This window comes from Anser anser (assembly GCF_964211835.1).
Source record: "Anser anser genome assembly, chromosome: 11".
NCBI classification, from domain to species: Eukaryota; Metazoa; Chordata; class Aves; order Anseriformes; family Anatidae; genus Anser; species Anser anser.
This window is the reverse complement of record NC_139732.1, coordinates 20,570,726-20,591,687: the sequence shown is the minus strand read 5'-3', so window position 1 is coordinate 20,591,687 and position 20,962 is coordinate 20,570,726. Positions and strand designations below refer to the sequence as shown.

Genomic DNA, 20,962 nt, shown 5'->3' with positions numbered 1-20,962 from the left:
TAGTCAGGTCATATATATTAAAGTGAAATCTAGTGTAAGTATATAATTTTATCTGAGATTGTATTTAGTTTTAAGTTATGGAAAGACTTTAGCATGACCTCTGTCTGTAAAATACAGGCTAGAATGTAAATGTATTCTGTACAGTAAAAGGCTAAGCACAATTCATGCCTCATCAGATCTGCATTGTGCTGGGTAGTTACAGTATAGGCCAAAGTCATCTGCAATTATCCCAGCGGAAACCAGGATACATATGAAGAAAACTGTTCCTTATATTAATTTAAACTAAGCTCTGTAATGCTGTGTTCTATTTAGGACTGTCATTTGAGACCGGGGCTTGCATTTTATTTAGGTTTTTATCCCTATGCTTGAGTCTACATAAGCACTTACTTCTTTTAAGATACCTTTTCTGCTGTCATCGTGGTAACACACAGTTGTGTTTTATTGACATATTTACAGGTTATTTTCACAAACATTTACTGATTATATACACTCTACTCTGATTTCCTTGCAGACGCAGGTATGGTGGACGATGCATTTTCAGATTTGTAATTCAAACCTAGTGCAATTTCGCACAAACTTGCTCAGGTTCAGAGACACAGCAGATCCATGCTATGGCAGCAAAATTGTCTGCTCTGCCTTTGTAAGTGAATATGGGTATTGGGTCATTTCTGCCTCCTGCCTGCCTGCAAGAGGGGAGAGGGTTTCTGCTTTGATAGGTGCCAGCTAGGAGGCAGTGAAACGGATGGAAAACACTCTCTTGAACTTGCCATTTTCTTTATTCTTTCCTTTCCTTAGTGGGCTAAGCAGCAAGTAAGTGGATAGTGAATCTATTTTTCAAAAATGAGCATGAGGTACAGAATTACAGAGCAAGCAGAGACTATGGGTTCTGTATTTATGGGGAAAAAGAACAAACAGCATGGGGAAGACAGAATCCCCGTAACGATACTTCTGCCCAAGTTTCTCAGGCTCTTCTATTGTCCCTGCTCTTACCACTCATTACTTCTCCAAATTTTCATTATCAACACCCTCTTCAACCCCCACTTTTCTTCATCATGGAATTCAGAGTTCGATTTCAGCTGTCACTGAGGAAAACGACACAGTTTCCAGGTAACTACTGAGTATAGAGGCATTCTCACAAAAGATCCATATTAAGAACAACAAATAGTCTTTTTCTAGGACAAAAACGGTGAGTGACACCACACAAGTCTTTGGCCAAACTTTTCATAGCCAATCATTAACAGCGGTATCATTTTCTGTCTAAGACCAGAGAACTCAGAAACAAACTGAAGATCAAAGAAGCTGTTTCATATGCACAAAGTTGTGCATGCTGTTGTAAGTGATTTACACTTGGCAACAGAAATAGGTCTGAAACTTCTGCCTCACCTCTCATCATTACGACAGGAGCGATGCTCTTATTTACAGAGATTCAAAACATAAATCCCTGTTTTGAAACACTTAGACCCACTGTTAAGCGACACAGAATCATGGAGTCCTTAAGAGGATTTTTTGTTTAATCTCTGTCCTGAAGACAGTGTACAGTAAATAAGACTGCACACAGATAGCTCTTTAACTAATCAATACCATGGGGCACATGCAGTGCATGAAGCAGGTTATAGAGAGACCCTAAACAGTCACTGTCTGCAAGAGGTAGTTTCAAAGCCCTCCTTTCCTTTCCCTGAGTTGAACGCAGGGAGGTTTCCTCTTAAAAACTTGCTTTCATGGTAAGTACCATTGCCCACACTACCGCCAGTTTGGGGATGGATCTCGTGAGGAATTAATACAATTTCTTCTTGCATTTCTTGCAATCTCTTGGCAAGGGAGACAAGGAACGGTTGCACAAATTCGCATTAACCCCCCTCTAGAATTATCATCTCAACATTCCCAATAAAGTTCTGTTGGTTCCTTTCCTCAGAAGGAATGATACATGGGAAACTGATTTGCCCAAGATTACGGGGGAAATCGGTAAGAAAGAGACCTCACCCTCCTGTCTTCCTGGGGGAGTGCTGAGGCTGCTCACTGTTCTTCCTCCGACCTTGAAAACTCAAGTAATGCATTTTTTCATACTGTAAACACGTTTGACACTGTAACCTCGAAAAACAAATAATTTTGATTCATTATGGTTTTGCTGTGAAATAGCTGTAAACAAGGCTAGATACACTGTCCGTCCTCTCTCTAAAATTGCACCTGTCAGCAGTTCTGGAGGTATTCACATGGAATTATTTATATGAAACTTTTTCCTCACTCTACTTTTTTCCTCAATATTACGACTCTCTAGCAGATAGTGCCTTCTAGTGGGCACACTACAGCCTCACTAATAGAAGGAACGCTACTCAGATTAATTATTTGGTTACCTTTAATATACAAGTTCAGATGTTAGGACTTTAATGAGCCACATGCTGTTTTGAAATGTGGTTATTACACAAGGTATTGAGGCTTTGTTTACAATTAAGAAATTAATGGGATATAAAAAGCCTTTCCTGAGCTTTAAGTCTTAGCATGTTTTGAAAGACCCGGTGCTTGCTGAATATATATACATATATATTTTTTTTCTGACTCTGATGTAGAGTTAATGAAATTAGGTCATTATGAAAATAAAGCATGGGATTAAAAACTTTACTTCATATAAGCTCTGGGATAAGTGATCAAATAGGTATTGTCTCTTTGGAAAATATACATATATTAACAGAAAGTATATAAAAATTCTTCAGTTTACAAAGCTGTAGCATATACAATCCTCACTCAAGAAATTAAATTCTATTTGAAATAGCATCTGGAGAATGGGAAGCGATGGTTAATTGTTATCCACGACAGACACTGTGTAGCTTGGGAACACTGAAGCAACTGATAACAGAGGAACAGGACGCACGCTTTAAGACCCAAGGCTATCTGCTACTGTCTATGTGTTTAAGACCCCACTTGAGAAGAGCATGTGTGCTGAAGTGAGGCTGAGCTCTGATGTACGACACATCCCAGAGGCGACACCCAGGCAGTGTCTGCTTGCTTCCCCAGGGGCTGCTCCACAGCAGAGCAGGAATTTGTTTAGTTCACCAGCTGCTATGGAACAGGAGAGGTTCTGTATCATGCAACAGGCGCCCAATTCACTTAGACTGTAAGGGGATGAACTTCAGCCAAATCCTCTCTTCAAAATATATTAAATTTTAAAAGTATACTTTGAAGTTAGAAAACAGTAAAATAAGTAAATAAAGAACACTGCAGTAGATAAATATCTAAGGCCCAGAAATGCAAATGTCACTGATCTTTGCAAACAGATTGATTCTGCACGGATTTGGTTCACTTGTGAAATACCAGGAAGACAACCGTCAAGGCCCATCACCAGATCTGGTAGGAGAAAGTACATTCCTGTCTCTACACAGCAGTAAGTTTTTTATGAAAATGACTGGTCACCGAAGATAAAACAACCTGAGTGCTTGCCTGTCTAAATTCATGCGAAGAGACCCAAGTACAGACCTCAGTCATGTTATTATCTTTTATAAACATGCCTCATTCCAGTAACTGAGGATTCTCAGTGAATGTTAATGTGATATAAGAGAAAAAATAAAAAGAAAACCTTACACTTTATTCAGTGAAGCCAGCTTGCCTGCTGTTAACACGCAAACACAGAAAAACCATTATAAATAGACCACACCTTCTTAAAAATTAATGGGACTGCAAATGTTAAAATTAATGACAAATGCCATCGACATTTATTAGAAGGGACATCACTGGGATCTCCAACAAGTCAGGCAAAAAATTTAATCAGGTTCTTATCAGAGGGTTACAAATAGATGTGTCATTTTAATAAATTTGACAAGTGTACCATGCAACTGAGAACTGGGTGCATCTTAAAAGACAATTAACCAGGCCTCAGTGCTCTGGAAATTCTTTGCAAGTCCTTTTTCCAAATTACTAGTGTTACTCTGTTCTGTGAGGAGGCACAAAGTTGTGCTCTTCTTCATAAACAGCCCCAATTCTCACCTTTTAAACTGAACGTTTGAACAAAAAATGTATTCAGAACCAGCACACAATCCTTAAGCAAGAGGTCTTCAATTCTTTCATCAGTGTAGGGTGGCAGTGGAGGAGACGATTGGGGTACTTTTATAAACTGGTTTTACAAGCACTTAGTTTTATTTCTTTACAAATTCTTCGCACTGATCTTTTTCTTTAAGGTCAGAACCATTTGAAAATAAAAATCAAGACAGCAATTTAAGAATTTACCACTGGGAACTGGGGAGGTGAATATGACCATGAAGTTTTAATTACCTCACAGAGATCCCGGACGTGCTCAAGGCCTTCCCCCACCACATCCTCACCAAAGACTTTGTTTGGGATTCAAGGTGACCGATGACCTCAATTATTAGTGTCACTCATCAACAAGAAATGTACTAAATTGAAACCCTTGAAGAAGAGGTCTGTCGCTCGCATGATAAAGCTCTTGTTTAAATTCCACTTTGAGCACTTCTAAAACAACAGACAACAGTAAACAGCATTTAGCAGAATGACACCATCTGCCATTTATTTTTTCCTATCATCTTTCCAGTGTTTTAAGCAATGATTTGGTTAAAAATGCTGACAATTGGCACTATAAATTATGACTTTCTGCTCTCTGAATAGTCAGGAGTAAAAACAAAGTGCAGAATTAAATCTCGGTTTTCACGCATTATCATGCTTGCAAGACGTCTCTCCAAATTAACCTGCTCCTGCCTCACAGTCATGGGAGGGGATCTAGATACTGCTGGAACAAATTCGGTGAGGTTTGTCATTGGTTCTACACTTGGTTGGGCTACCCAGAACCACGGATAGGGTTCCACTTCATGGAGATAACAATGAGATGAATGGCTGAAGGAGAGGAGCAAGACAAACCAGCCACCTTTGCATCTTTATTTGGAGCCCCGTTATACCGCAGTGCTGCTCCTTCTAAGGCTTAGAAAAGCAGAAGTGTATCGCTTCTCCAAACACTGTGATATTTACAGGGGCTTTGTGTTCTTCCAGTGACACAAGACAACAAGCAGAATGTAAATTTCTACTGCCTTTACGCCTGTGTAGCCTCCTTGTCCCAGAGTGTTTTATGAAACCCTGCTCCATACCCCCACAAACACTGAACAAAATTTCTGTTTCATACATCATGCAAAATTAAAAACAAATTTATTGAACCTGAGGCGTATTTAAGGATCAGGAGGCTTTTCGTGCTGTAAGCTATTTTAAAAGATCTTTGAAACTACTCCATAGACTGAAGTTAAACAATTAAAATGCATAATCACATTTAAAAAGCAGCACCAAAAATGTAAGTCATTTTGTCACAGAGGCTGCTCCAGTATGGTTTATTTTTTAACGTTATGCTGTAAAACCAATTTATACCCGATACCCTTGATCTCTATTTCAATTTCAGGATGTTAATATATGCACCATTGCTGTATTAGCTGATAGGGCAGAACAAATACTTAGGGAAAAGTCACGAATAGAATTTGAAATCTCTCTCAGCCACGTTTAATACCCAAACGTACTCACCTTGCTGGCTTCTGCTGTAGATTTTGTCCCCTGAACCCCATGTTTTTTTCTTTCCATGCCTGGAAAGAATGATTAATCAGCATCAGTAACAGGTGAATGAGGAGCTCTACAGGGAGGATATAGGTGCAGTCACACCTGCAATGAATGCTAAAATCCTCAGCCATCGACCACATCTCATCAACGTGAGCTCTTCCACAGCCCAGGGGCCTCTGTGGCAGGGCAGGGAGAGCAGGAAGCCACCACGCAACATGCTACAGAAACGTTAGGACCCAGATAGCTCAGTCTGAAGGTGCCAAAAGCTATTTTCTCATTTTCCTCATGGCATTACTCGCACCTCCAGTTTCTGCAAACCTTCTTCTATTTCCTGTGCTTTGTTTCACCGTGCGCAACCCTGCAATGAGATGATGTGAGGGGGTTGGATCAAGCTAAAACAAGCCATGCGTTTTGGAGCCTCTAACACAGTCCAAAACTCCACTCACCCACTTCCAGAGGGTACAACACACCAGATTAATGAGGAGACAGAGCCACCCTTACAGAACACGTTATTTTGTATTCTGAGCACTGGCAAAGATATCAGGGAAAATTGAGCAGGAATTTAGAGGAGTTTAGCCGGCAGGCAGCGTTAACACAGGGGCTACCATCCCCTGTATTGCTAACGCTTTATTAATTGCGTGCATACAGCCTGAAAAGTGATTCATTACCTTTTGTTGTTGGAGACACATTGCATATAAACACAGCCCACTACTGGAATACACATTCCCAAGCGTTTCAAACTAAGGACTTGTCTAGAAGACTGATAACGCGTTCTTGTGCTCCCTGAGGAAGGCACAGAGGGGCAACTGCTCGCATCCTCCTTGAATTCCTCCAGGAAAGCAGTATTGCAGATGGCTGCTTGAACAGCACAGGGAGGCAGGGCAGTGTAGAGCTGTCTCAAAAAACATCTGGTGGAGATGCAAGTCCTTTCCCCTTCAGATGAGCACGTGGCTATGACCCAGTGCCAGTTTCCCACAGGGCAGCTGTCATTTCAAGGAAAAGAGGGACTTGCACTGGAATGGGGATTTACGAGGATGCCTTGGAGAAGGCAGAAGCGTAGGGAAATGCTCTGAACAGCAAAGATTGCAGCAACTTCTTCCATGTCTGCAAATGGGCTGCTACTGCAGCCTGCTAAAATAAGCCTGATTCCCTTAAAAAGGAGCAGATAATTTGGAGGAGACAGCTTTGCCTGGAACTAAGTGAACAGTCATTTTCACTGTGTACTACAAATCCGCTCTTAAGTGTCTGCCTAGCGTTTCTGTAGTAAATCTTCATTCTGAGAACAGAAAGCTTTCACTTTGGTATCAGTCACTTTTTCTCAACGTTTTACAGCTTGTATCAGAAAAGGATGGAAATCTCTCCCTACAGCAGCCTCTTAGAAAAGACAGAAACAAGTGGCTCATTCTTGATAGCAACACCCATATATTTTCAGAGGCAGGTTCACTAAGTAGAGGGACTATGACACTTACTCTGCAAAAGTTTTGCAGTTTTTCTTGTATAAGATAGGAAGGGATGGTGAAAGTAGCAAGCTGTCCTTCAAGCGCCCTTGCCTAAACAAAATGAACAGCTTGAGTTCCTATCATTAGCAGGCAGAACACCTCTGCAGGAGGCACACGGCTTGAAACCCAGAGAATTCTGCATGATTACAGCTAAGCAACTCCTCAAAAATCAAACGAAGTTTTCCTGGGGGAATTTTTCTATGAAAAAACTGTTTACACTAAGGTTAGCATGTATTAACTAGGTCTGAGTAGAAAAAAATGTTATTTGGAGGTAAACAGGGAGTTTCAGCTCTCAGAGGGATAAAGGGTTGAGGGCACATGCCCTCACTGCAAGGACACATGATGTATGCTTCACCTCGGGGTACTGTGGGCAGCATCTCCAGCTCCAAGGTGATGAGCAAACACATGCACTCATAACGGAGCATAAATACACAATTACTGGAAATGTGTTTCTTTGAAGCTAGGAAAGACTAAATGCTCCACAATGCCAGTCTACTTGAAAATCACTTCTCCTAAACAGAAATTGGAACAGCTGACCACCATCACAAAACATCACAGTTTTCCTATCTCTGATTTCAGAATCATAGAAAAAGCTAAAATGAACATTGAGAAGCTAGTTAATTTCTCAGCCTGCTCCAAAGCTTAATGATGCTATGAAGTCTGACAGATTTAGTCTAACCATTCCTGCAGATGCTTAGTGATAGAAACTTCAGTGAGGTTTCGTGGCTCTGGAGCACTAGACCCTTTGGACCTTTCTGGAGGAGGTCCTACAGGTTTTGCTTTATCATAGAATAAATATACACTATATAATTCTTCAGAATTATTGCACAGATGTCACTATATAAATTTAACTAAGGAATTTGAATCCATGACTAAAGATCTTCTAATCTTTATTAGAATAACTATTGTTGTTTAAACATCAGCCTTAATTGTTACAATGACTGTTAGTGAAATGCAAGTCTTATGGCGATATTACCTAGTTAGATTTTTAATTTTTTCCCATGCATAGAGCTGAATCGTCACCTGGGTGGCAGAAGTCTTACTACCAGATAGAGGAAATACTTTTGTAGGTTCAGTGACAGAAATATCTTTTTTTCTGAGCAGACACCTTAGGCCTGGTGCTACATTTTGATCACAGTAGCTTATTACAGCTCAAGAGTTTTGCCTCAGTGTGAAATTATTACTGAGTCCAGGAAAGCTGGCTTGCACGGAAAATACATGTCTTGTACTTCAACTATTTCTTTGATTTTATCAGTTTTCAGGTATAGTTGTTGGAACTAAACAGCTTCTGAAGACATCGCATCAGTGAGTGCATGCACAGGCCAGACCCAACTTAGGATCCTGAATTTTGGTAAGCTTCAGAGCCACACTTCTTTGTCTCTACTGCCTTTAGTGAAATAGTTCAGCAACCTCCAAATGACAGCCACAAGCCTGCAGTTGTCACACTGGAGTCAGAGCCTCATGATGACAGCAAGAACAATTCCTTGATTTTTTTTCTGTTCTAAAGAGCAAGAACAGATTTGCTGCCTGAAGGGAAGGAGTGAAGAAACACTAAAGCATTTACAACTGTCAAACCTAGGGCCCGTGGGATAGCAAACCTTCCAGGTTACTTGAAGGAGCAAATCTCATTCATCTTCCCTTTTAGCTAACAGGTGTATATAGCCTTTAAAAACAACCAGAACAGTAGAATTTAGTTCATTAGAATTTAGAAAATTAGAAAACCCTCAAAGTTTGAGTTAAGAATCAGTCTCCATGTATTGCAGGACTCCTGGCCACCAAGTGGATCCTGCATTCCCTTCATCTCTCAGAGCAGCCATGTTCTGTAACTCTTTATCACTGTAACTAGGAAGCTTTCAAATAAGTGGGATCTGCAATAATCATTCACAAACAGCTCAGAGTTCAAGAGCTAAGCAACTGCAAAAGATCCTAAAAACTGAAATATATGTGATTTGGATGAAGATATTTTTCTATGAAATATGTCAAATAGTCTTCAAAATGACACAAAACCATACAGCAAAGTGGTTGGAATAATGTGATTTTAGAATTGCTAGTGTGACTCTAACACACCACTGATGCTAAATTACTGTCCATTATTTATCGTTAGAGTGCTCAGCTCCAGGCAGAACATACGGTAGGACTGAACTGAAGGAGCAGAGAGGGCTGTCTTAAATGAATAGTCAGCAGAGAGCACTAGGATAAATCGATAAAGGTACGAGATCATTTCACATTTCTGTGGAAGTTACGAAAAAACACTGTCAGCCTGATTCAGTAGATGGCACTCTACCCTCTGTAATGAAGCAATGCTTCAGAATAGCATTAAGGGAAGAATAAGGTTCTGGATGAGAAGTACAGCTGAGATCCTTACTCCTTGTAGTCATTAGATGCTCAGATACCGTGGCACTAAGTGCCACTGATAGGCCTTAACAGATGGCAGGATCCAGGGTGCTTTTCAACTCCAGGCTTGATAGCCCAATGACCTGGTTGTAGATTGGGTATTGACATTCTGCCTCCCAAAATTGCTGTGAAGTTGAAATTGGGCATAATGGCATCATTCATTTCCTGTCCTGAACTCCTTGGTCATTTCAGTGCCAGTTCCCAATCCAGCAGTGAATTGTATTCCAGCTGGTGTTGGAAGATTTCTGTGTGTGTAAGTATCACACTTGGGTAATCCACTGGGGATGGAGAAACACCTCAGACAATAAAGATATTTTGCTTAGGTTCAGGGGAGGAACTTTCCAAGTTATATAATTAAGCAAGAGGGGACATGGCCCTTCAATTTTTCACAGCCGGTCTCCTTTTCTTCAGATCTTTCTTTGCTAAGGAAAGTTATTTTCTGACTTCAGCTAAAAAATGACATATTGACACATTCCGATACCAGCACCTTTGGGATCGTGACCTCTTATTGCAGTGTGGGGTCAGACTACAGCCAAATTCCCCATACAGTTGAAACTGGACAGAATGGTATCCTTGACTTCCAGTCCTCAGTCACTGCTGACTGCAGTATTTCTACCCAGCATATAGGCTGCATATCAACTACTGATAAAATCACATGGGCATACATATAGAGCATTATAGGGATACAATATACAATAGGGATAGGAAGGTATTGCAAAACTAAACACAAGCAATACAAGAATCTGAAGTTATTTTACTTATTGTAGGGCCTGTGTCTGAAAAACAGAAATGGGTCAGAATTTTAGCAAGAGATTGTGTTGGTGACCAAATAGGAAACGGCATTTCTGACCTACTTTCCCCTAAAAAAAAAAAAAAAAAAAAAAAAGATGTAGAAGGCTCGAACTTCTTTTCAGGCAAAACAAGAATCTGTAGCATTTGTGCTTATCTGCAAAAATCCTATTCTCTTTTATTACCCCAGCAAAAATCAGAAACAAACTCACTTCAGTAAGGTAGAATCAGAATGAACATACACTAGGTGTGAAGAAATAAATCTTTTCGTTCCTGCAAGCTGGCACCGTGCACGAGATGGGGTGGATGGCTGCATTATTGGTGTCCTCCTCCAGCTCAGGTGACAGTTCAGGATATTAAAAACCCATGTCTCTAGGGATGGTGAGGCAGGGAATCCAGAGGTGAAAGCCACAGATCACATTGTTATCTCACTTATGGATGAAAACTCTCTCTTCTTATATTCACTTGAATTTCAAACCCCATCTTGACAAATGCAGGATAAGCACAATTTCGGACTACAGTGAAAGTCAAATTTATGTTGTACTTTTATGCCTGTGCTGTTCCACTCTCATAAGAGACTACACAGTCAAGAGAGGTGATGTTTCACCCATAACTCTGGTCCCATTTCCCCAGGCAAAAAGAGGAAAGAATGGAAGATTCAGCATTCTTCTGCTGATAATTTATTTCTGCCAGACTCAAAAAATAATAAATACAACCAAAACCAAACAAAAACCCATAAGCCTCCATCTAGTTTTGAATAGTGATTTTCAAAACGAGCTCATTCTGCCATGATTCTTCTCATGACACTTTCCATGATTTTTCCACACCAGCAACTTTCTAATAGCAGCAGAGAAAGAAAGAGCAGCTCCATAAAATAGCATTAAACAAGGAGGCTCATTGGTAATTAAAGTGGGAACGGAGATAGAGGAATACTGGGTAAAGCCTGCTGGAATGCCTCTTTGGGATATTTCAAACAGTTTTTTGAAATAACATTTCTGTCTTCCTGGAGCTAATTATACGTTTGCTGCACACTAAGCAGAAGGCTAAATTAATTGGAAGAACAAAGGTAATTTGTTGTGGGTTGGAAGGAGGCCATGGATGCTTGTTTCCCTTGTGGGAGAAGAGCTGATGACCTATCCTAGGTTTGTCATCGACAAAAGGAGGGATGCAGGACCAGAACGTGCATCCCTCCCAGCCCATCGTACAGAACTACTACCCTCCAGCCTCCTCTTCATCCCTAGCTGTGCCAGGCACTGTGACTACTGACTGGGTAGCAGCAGGTGGAAAGTCTCTCTGCCTCTCCTTCCAGCCCCCTTCCATTCTTTCACCATCTGGCAGTAGATTGCTTCGGTAAGAGCTGCCAAATTCAACGTGTCAATATTAATCATGAAAGTCACAATGGAGTATTTGTGAAGCCCATACTCACGTTCTGCCTGTCAAATAGATCATCTCCTTTGCGCTGGTTCTTCATAAACATCTGGAGACACCTTATTAAAATAGAACAGATCATCAGCAGCTGGAGCATTTCAAAGATGAATGGGCTTTATGCCAGTAAATATGGTGCTTGCCAAAACACAGGTGGCAGCTATATCTCTACAAGACTGCTACCCTTCCTATTGTATATATTCATTCGGACAGGCTATACCATGTGGGACAGGTATTGAATACCTACCTCTTTTCCCCAAGTTGTCAACATTTGCAAATATGAATTATGCATTCTCAAGCTTCCAGTATGTCTGCTTAAATACAAAGCAGTTCAGTAGTTCCTTTTTTTTTTTTTTTTTTGATAAAAAAAAAAGTATGATCAAAGAATCTGCTGAACATTTGCAGAAAATCAATTTCTCTGAGGTACAAGAGAGCCTATAGTGCCAAGCTTGGAAGCCATTTAAAAATATACATTTCAGTTTGAGGTGTTCATGCTTTTTCGGGAAAACATACACATGCAGTTGGTGTCTTTAAACACAGTTTCATTCCCCTGTGAGAAGGATTTAATTGGCTTCAAATAAGAAACCACTGTTTTACATAGTACAATCTTTCACTTAATACCCAAGAATCCATGTCACATATTTAAACTACAAGTAAAATACTTACTAATGAGCTAATGTTTTGCAAACACCCACAGAAATATTTGAACTTGACCACCTTCCTTTTAAACAGGACGCGGTCTAGAGAGGGAGGTAGTTTTCTTGGCTAACCGGAGTGTTGATGAAAGAACATGGCTGTTAAACACAATTGTGGCCCTTCATTTTACTCCCAGCATTTCCCTCTAATTCACTGTTTAACTTCAGGAAAGACACTTAACCTCTATGCGCCTCAGTTCACCCGTCTGTAAAATAGTAGATAAGTCACCTAATTCACAGGGATGTTATGGAGATTAATTAACTAACGTCTGGAAAATGTCTCAAGATCCTTCTGTGAAAGGCATTATAAGGGCAAAGGATAGTAGTATAACCGTATGCAAAAGGTTTTATCACTTGGCACAAGACAGTTTGGTTTTATCCTCTTTCGCTCTGCAACATCACTGAGTATTTTTACAGGGACCATTGGCTAATAACAGACTCATGCAGCTTCGCAGAGTACCATTATCTTAAGTCAAAGGACATGTTGTTTCACCCTAAATAAAACTCTATTTAGTCAGCTCCTGATACTGCTTCGAGATCCCCAGTGAGGTCAGAGCCCCGACAGGCTAGATGCTGCACATAGTCCTTGAAAAACAGGCCTTGAATATGCAAGAAAGCTGCATCTACTTAACATAAGAGATCTTTTTAAGCTAATTTAATTGATCTGACAAATGTGCTATGTGGGCTGTCTTTAACGGCGGTCTACTTTCACAGCCAGCTCTAGGTGGATGCAACCCAGGCAGAGCTGCCTTGAGCAGCAGATTGCTGTGGCCATGGGCTTTCTGCCAGCTTTGCCCATGCTGATCTACAAAAAGCCTGCCTGACCATTGCTGCTTCCTGACAAAAATGAGTTGGGGTGGGTGGGGGGTGAGTTAGCGATCCCTCCTACCCTGAAACTCAGTGGTAGCAGTCTTCCACCCCAGCCTTTACTTTTTCTCTGCCATTCTGAATACAGTAGGTTTCATTCAAACTGAAAGAACAGATGGTGAAGCTGACATGATTTTTAGTCCATGAGATGACACGGAGTCAGACCTTACATTAATTCAACTTCGCAGTACCCACAGTAACTGCTCTTTCTTGCTTGCCACATGAACAGGAAAAAAAAAAAAAAAAAAAAGGAAGAACTGAACAGGGACAAAGTGAGGAAATGGCTTGCCCATCAATAAGAGACAGAAATAATTCCCAGATCTAGCCACTCCCTAATATGTATTAGTAATTTGTTTTGGTCAACCTGCTTTTCCATCAACGCTTTTGTGTATGATCTGATAGCTCTTTTACCCAGGAAATTGCATTATGCTCTGCCATCTTCTCCACTGAGCCCTATATACAGCTTGACACGCTCCACTCCCCCGCCACTTGTTACCTGCTCTTAGTCAACTTTAAAATAGAAAAGTACCTGTCACAGCCACATTGCCTTCAACTGCAGCACAGCACATTGCTATAAAGTTTTGCATTAGGAAGGGAGCTGGAAAACATTGTTTCCAAGTAGCTGTTTATCTTCTTGTGCTATTCTTATTCACCGTTTCCTCTTCAAACTGCAGACCTGGAAGGGCAAGGGAATGGGGAAAAAGAAAGGTTTGGTCACAATTTAGAGTCATTTGTTCCTGTCAGAATTTATATGAGCTAAATCTCAAGCCTGGACAAGCCTTAATAACTATCATATTTAAAGTTCAGCTTTACAGGGGATGACTTTGTTGCCCAAGGGGATAAGTAATAGAATATAGAATAGTTCACCTTTCATGTGCCCATTCATACCCAATCCAGCAAGGAAAGGCTGGTGCTGGCCTTTCAGAGGCAAACATGACATGAATTTATCAGTCTCTAAGCTAATCCCATTGGACTAAGCTACTGTTAATTGTTGTCCTTGCTAGATAAAGTCACTTAGAAGGTCACTGAGAGAGCCAAAAGAGCTAGCTTTACTGCCAGTCCTGTGCTGGAGGGATGGGAAGCCTCCACATTCTCTTAATAAGCTGACCTATCCAAACAATTTTTAATGTTCCTCCCCATACTTTATCTTTACAATCAATACTTGTTTCAAGAGAATGCACCCTACTGAGGCAGTGATCTACAAATGACAAAAAGCAACGCGTGGGCAGAGAGGCTTTCCGCAGAGCGAGGTGCCTCGTCGATGGCGAAGACATGAAACAAACGGGGCGAGAGATCCCCCTCCACTGGAGTGTCACAGGTCACAAATGGAAATGTCCACACAGAAGACTGAGGAATGGCTCGAGCAAAGAATTTTTACCACTGCAGACTACTTGGAAATCAATAATCATCTGCCAATTACCTCTTCAGCAACTGGCCGCAAACAAAGACATTTCTCCCATCATTGGCCTCAAGTTCAGAGCTTCCCGGCCCAGGATTACGACTTCACACGTTCCTGCTCCAGAACAGAATAGCTACCACTAGCAGTAGGCCATTACCAGAGAGGTTTTTATTTCAGTTGATAGAGGCCAGTGCTTTCCGCGTGGAAGGTCCCCGAGCAGGTCCCTGCCGACCTGCTGCTGCGAGGTGTTCAAGCAAGAGGCACGAACAAGCCTGCTCAGAAATCCCCCTTGCTGAAATCACTCCTGACCTGAGAGCACAACTCAAAGGCAGTGTGCTCTGCAGTAACCTATTTCTCGTTAGCAGCTCAGTCACACAAGACATCCACAGCAGCAGCCGGCCATCCCCGCGGGATGTCGTGCAAGGAGCAGCGAGTATGGGTGTCTGCCTTCAAAAGGGAGAGGGGCAAACAGAAAAAAGACGGGAAAAAGGGTAGCTAGGAGTAAGTTCAGTTGGGCAACAACCTTGTTGGGGATGTGGATGATTGCTAAGGTGCTTGAATTATTCACGTGTAATCTGGCATGAAGAGGTTTAGCCCAATAGCCTCTGGTGGTAGCTCTCTGGAAGAAGAAATCTCACTGAAAACAAGACTTGGGGGCAGGAGGGAGAGAGAGAGAGATCTGAGGAGAAAACAAAAGCAAGAGGATCGTCCCGTAACACCTGTGGCTAGAGAGACATTTCTCCAACACTAGAAGCTGATGCCTCTCACTGGCACTAAATTTGTTTTGGCAAAAGACCAACACAAAGAAAAGGTCTGACCTTGTTCTTTACCACAGCCACATCTGTAACGAGACGGAGACTGCTACAGGATATCAGTCTCACAGAAAGTTCCCCTCTTTACTAGTCTGCTGATTGTAATCCTTACTTGAGGGGACCTGCTTTGCCTCTCCCTGTTTCTTCATGGGGAAGCTGGGACCTTGTGGGGAGCTTTATTCTGTGATGTGCATACTGTTAGTGGGAGTCCACACGGAAGAATACACGTGCATGAAAAACAATGTAAGGGAAAAACAAATTTCCTTACTTTTAAAAATTGATCTTAATTTGTTTAAAATTCTGCAAGCCAAGGCCAATTTTCAATTGGTAACGCCAGGTTTGCATTGAGGGGAGAAAGAAACAGCTCTAAAATTAGAAGACTGAATAATCTTGGGTTTAAAAGCATCACAAATGCTGGTCTTGTAAATACAGTCATCAAGAGAAATACAAGCGTGTTTGCCGTGTAATTGCATATTCAAAAATAATATAGAGAGAGTATTTTGTAAAGAAATGCAAATTTAACACTCATGAGAGGTCCAGTCTGGACAGCCTGGAGAATGAAATTGCTCCACTGACTCACTAAGGAGACAGAGCAGTGCAGCAGGTCGGTCTCCATTCAGTTCTGCTCACAATGGAACAAGTTCAGTGCAAATCACCCTCATTTAAACGTTGTTCCTGTAGCTCACCCCTCTTGCCCCTTCCAGCCTTTTGTTGCGTGATCACAGGTGGCAGATCTGTAAGGATACAAGCTCACCAATGTCTTTAGCCATTTTGCCTCAAGAGCAAGCCTGTAAATGAAGGACAGAAACTTACTTGCTGTCCTAATTTCATTTCCTTGGACCACCAAGCTTCACAACTTTCAGACAAAATATTTTCTGTGCCTCTCTGATTTCAGGGAGAAAAAGATTTCAAAAAAAAAAAAATGCAGTTTCCAGAAGAAAAAAATGGACAGAGATAGGGAAAGATGTCAAGATGAGGGAACAACAGGGACTAAAATAGTCCCTACTTTCCAGCTCCTCAGGAGCTTGGTGTGGGCTAAACGCTACTATTCTAATGATCTAAACCCAGACACTCCCACTGGTGGGTGCTCAACCTTCAGACCCAAATACCAGAGACCTGAATCAGTTTTTCACAATTACATGTAAAGTTGAGCAGTGGATGGATCTACAGAGCTGCTACTAAGCACTGAACAGAGGCATGCTTGGAGGTTTCTCACAAAAGTTATCTACTCGGCGGCTTCATTGTCTCAAAAGCACATTTGCTAAAATAAACTAAAACATCCCAATTTTAAACCTCTGCTCATGACTTTCAGACAGGCCTAGGATCAACACAAAGCAACCAGATAACATCACACATGCTTACTGACTGCATATGAGCACATACTCAGGGACTAGATCAAATTGGCTTAAAAAGCAATGGAAGTAAAACCCATTATGTGCTGTAAATAATAGATTTGCAACTCTGATGTAAATAATAGATTTGCAACTCTTGCAGCACCTTAAGACACAGACATGTTCTTCAAATAGCCTGAAACTCTACTACAATCAAATGATATTGAGCAGTATGGTATACAGCTTACAATATCCGTAGATATTGGTCACACCAGTTACTGTAAGCTTAAGCTGCAAGAAACTTTTTACTGAGGCTTAAAGGCTTCCATGTCAAGAGCGTAATACAAATCCTACCTGGTAAACTTCAGCATTTAGATCCCTTTTGAATACATGACCTCATTTACAGCAGACAAGACCCAAAACAAGTCCTGCTGAACAACGTTCTCCACGTTAAACTTGAACACTACTTTTCCAGAGCCATTCTAGTGAAATACTGGTTTATCAAGGGAAGCTGCAAAAAGGGATGGGTGCATTTTGTTCCCACTGCCTTTATTCAGATGCTTTGGTGGAGGCACTCTTACTAAGAGTGAGATGGAGAGGAAGGCAGGTGGAAGAAAGCAGTATGGTTTGAAAAGGGATTTTGGAAATACTTCAGTGGGCACTTTTGAATGCGATTCATGTGATAAGATCACTGGTAACTCCTTCTCCACAACTGCATCAGATAGATAATTACAGAGGGATAATTACAGAAATAGAGATCTCCAAGTGTTTCCAAAAGGAATTCTCCATGTTACTGCTTCCCCTATGATAGCAAGCGCTTGAAATAGGTCCAAAGTCCTCAGAAAAGATGCCCTGAGAGCCTGCTGTGCTGGGCGGTCTAGATTTACCTAGCAAGACACAAGACCTGAAGAGCTCAGCCTCACTTGTCCTCGCTCGGACAACGTGCGGTACCTGTATGGTAACACAGGGTGAATGAAGAGCTTACAGGCATGGACGCGAGTTGACCGTCTTTTTGAACAAAAGAGAAAGGTTATGCATAGCTGAGAGAGTTTAGCAGAATCTACCGAGATTAATCAGGGTACGAAGAAGGGACATTCTCCTGCCGCCGGTAGCGGTTAGCACCATCCAATTATGACAGAAAGCTTCCCGGGGAGTTCAGCCACCTCACCCCAAGGGCTCTCTCCTTCAGACAAGCAAGCCCAGCTTTCCTTTCTGCGATACAGACACTTGAAGTAAAATTCATGAGTGATGTTCAGCTGGAGTGTTTGCTTTGCTCTAACAACCAACATGCTTGCATCCCGGCTCAGATCAAATGTAGCGCTGAGTATATGCACTCCCTCTGAGGATTAATCATCAAAATAGGGCTGGAAGAGAACCTCAAAGGTCATTCAGTCTATCTTTCTGCCTAAGGCAGACTAAGCTACACAAACTGTTCTTGACAGACGTTTCTCTAATCTGTTCTTGAAAGCCTCTAAGGATAAGGACTTCACCACCCCCAAGGAAATCTCTTCCATGCTTAACCACCCTTGCAGTCCCAAAGTTCCTCCTACCAAGTAAAATCTCCCCTGGTTTATGTGACACATGAAATAGCAAAACAATGCAAAATTAGGTCAGAGAGACCTTGTATCCATCTTGCACATTTAATTGTGATTTTTTTTTTCCCTTTTAACTAGAGCACATGCCCAGTCCTGAGTTTAGAGTTCACATTCAATATGACACATCCCAGCACCTTGTCTATCCAAGATGCCAGACAAGTGATGGGATTGTTGTTGATGAGCTTTCCAGTTGCGACTTTATCTTTCAGATTTTATTGGAAATGTGTAATGTATTGCAATGGAACAACTGGGAAAATTTTGAAGTAGTGCCCTTAAAAGGAAGGCATCACTGAACAGAATTTAGTTTAATTTTTCTCTTAACCTGATTGTTAATTGGACCCTTTTCACATTTAAAGACTTTACTGTATTTCTGCCTGTCTGTGCTGTGACACAGGCAGAAGAGAACATTGATTCAAAAGAGATTCTTTTGGCAATCATGCTTAGATGCACTCAGCTTTTAAAGAGAGGCTTCCCATAAGGTTTCCCTTGACCTGAACTGGCATCACTTCCATCCACAAATCTCTCCCAAACCTCAAGTCAATGATTTACTCTCATAGTGGACCAAAACGAGGTCAAAGACCTAAAGACAATTTCTTCTTCAGGAGTTCAGAGTATTTCAGAGGGACTTGCCCTTTGGTCAAGATATACAGATGTTAATGGTCAGCGAGCAGCCCAGAAGAATGAAATTGAGGGCTAGAGAAACTAAACAAGAGCCCAGGAAAGGGAATGCGCTGCAAGAATACAATGAGCAGCAGGATCATGGGGAGAGGTACCCAAAGCTAGGCAAGAAACGCAGGAAATTCTGAAGCCCTTTGGTGGCAGCACTGGGGAGGAGTAGGTCAGAGAGCCATGCCTGCAAAAGCAAGTGGAAGTAGTCTTGAGAAAGTTTTGCATTTGCTAAATAGAAAAAGACAGCAAGTCTTCCCCTGAGCACTGGTTTACAAGCTTTCACTTCTCCATAGTAGTCTTCCCCTTCAAGCAGAATTTAACTCAACTGCAGTGCTCCCAGGAATGGAGACAGACATCATCCAGAAGATGGTGCTCTTGGGTAAAGCACAACTTCTGGGAAAAAAAAAAAAAAAAAAGAGAAAATAAAGTTTCTTTAAGATTCCCTTGGCTTTCATGGCATAGCAGGATTCCTGCACATTTGTTCTTAATTCACTGAGGAAGCTCATGCAATAATCGCCAAAACAGCATGGAGGAAGGCATAAGGAGGCAGACAGATTAATGGAAATAGGACTGGGCCATTGAGAAAATCCCCCACCCACCCCTTCGTGAGTACATACACACAAACAATAAAATTGCAAAAATAAACAGTTTTGCCATCAGCTTGATCCAGATCTTTTCAGGATCAAGGGACTACTTGGAGTCCTCCTCTAAAACCCAGCACTGAAAATATGCCAGAAATGGTGTGGGGAAGGGGAAACAGTTAAAACATGAGGAGCATGCCTAACAATTCATTCCCAGTCATCACATAACTTTTTCTGGGTTACTCTTGTGCCGAGAGCACCACCTCTGACTATTCCTCACAGGAAAGGAGGGGTTAAAGGAAAGGGAAAGAAAAAAAAAAAAAAGCAGCTGTATTATGAAGGCTCATGAATCAATATTATTTAGCCAGCATTTCATTTTTAAATGCACTCATGCATCTATCAAATAAATGTTTTCTCTCAAGGATCTCCAAGTATTTTACATAAAAAAATAAATATGACTATTTACATAACAGAGATTGAAATGGAATTATTTTCATTGCCAAGGCAATCTGTTTTTCTTACCTTTTTAAAAGAGCACATCCACCATTGTACTGGTGAGATGATGCATTGGAATATGCTACTGTAGCTTGTTCCCAGATTTTGGCACAATATATACAAAAAACTCCAGAAAGAAAAAAAAAGTGCATAGACATATGAAAGCTTAATTCTCAGATGTAGTTATGTTTGTATCTGAGGGCTAGTGAAATCAAAAACAAACAGAAGGCTTAACAGATTTTAAGGTAAGCATCCAGCAACTTTCTTGCACCAAGGGCAGGGCACCTCTTGCATTCGGCTGAGCCCTTGCTGCCACTTTCTTCATTTTGTTTCAGAACCCAAAGCTGCATGAAGCAGCTTTAGTATGGGCTAGCAGTGAAGCCCAGGCTGCCTTTTAAATATAATTCTGCTACCCTGTGAGATGCAGAAAGCATAGATTCTCTTTTTATTAATCTAACAAGAAGTTAATAAACCTGGTCTTTTTTTTTTTTTTCTTTTTAAAGAATAACCTTGTACCTCAGTTGTTGGCTGAAAGAAAAAGACTTCAGCAAAAATAAATGAAGACCCAACCAACAGGCTCAGAAACCTCTATTCCCTAAACTGAGAGTCAATTAGTTATAATCAATTAAATAAAATTAAGGAAAACAAAGTCACATGGGCTTGGGGAGGGAAAAATGATAAATGAACTACCATTATAGTCACTTGGGGAAAAAAATGTCACCATCAAGGAGAAAAAAAATGGAAGCAATTAAAAAGTTTAAAAGTTTCCTTATTGCAAGGAGACCAGGGAGTGTGCCAGCCCACCAAGGTTTTTATTGAGACTTCTGAATTCATTTCATTTCTCTGTCTGTGCTGAGGTACCGCGGGAGGTAC

The 20,962-nt window shown here is 41.2% G+C and overlaps 1 long non-coding RNA gene across 1 annotated transcript in view; it reads right to left on the bottom strand.

The window, feature by feature from the left end:
* Window positions 1–3,574: 3,574 nt before the first annotated feature.
* Window positions 3,575–20,962, bottom strand: part of LOC310879894 — a 59,365-nt gene continuing 41,977 nt past the window's right edge. Inside the window, exons 2-5 of the long non-coding RNA XR_014571220.1 lie at window positions 13,737–13,883; window positions 11,647–11,707; window positions 5,506–5,564; window positions 3,575–4,458 (exon numbers count right to left, since the gene is read on the bottom strand). This is a non-coding gene — a long non-coding RNA (uncharacterized lncRNA). The remainder of the gene's footprint in view (window positions 4,459–5,505; window positions 5,565–11,646; window positions 11,708–13,736; window positions 13,884–20,962) is intronic.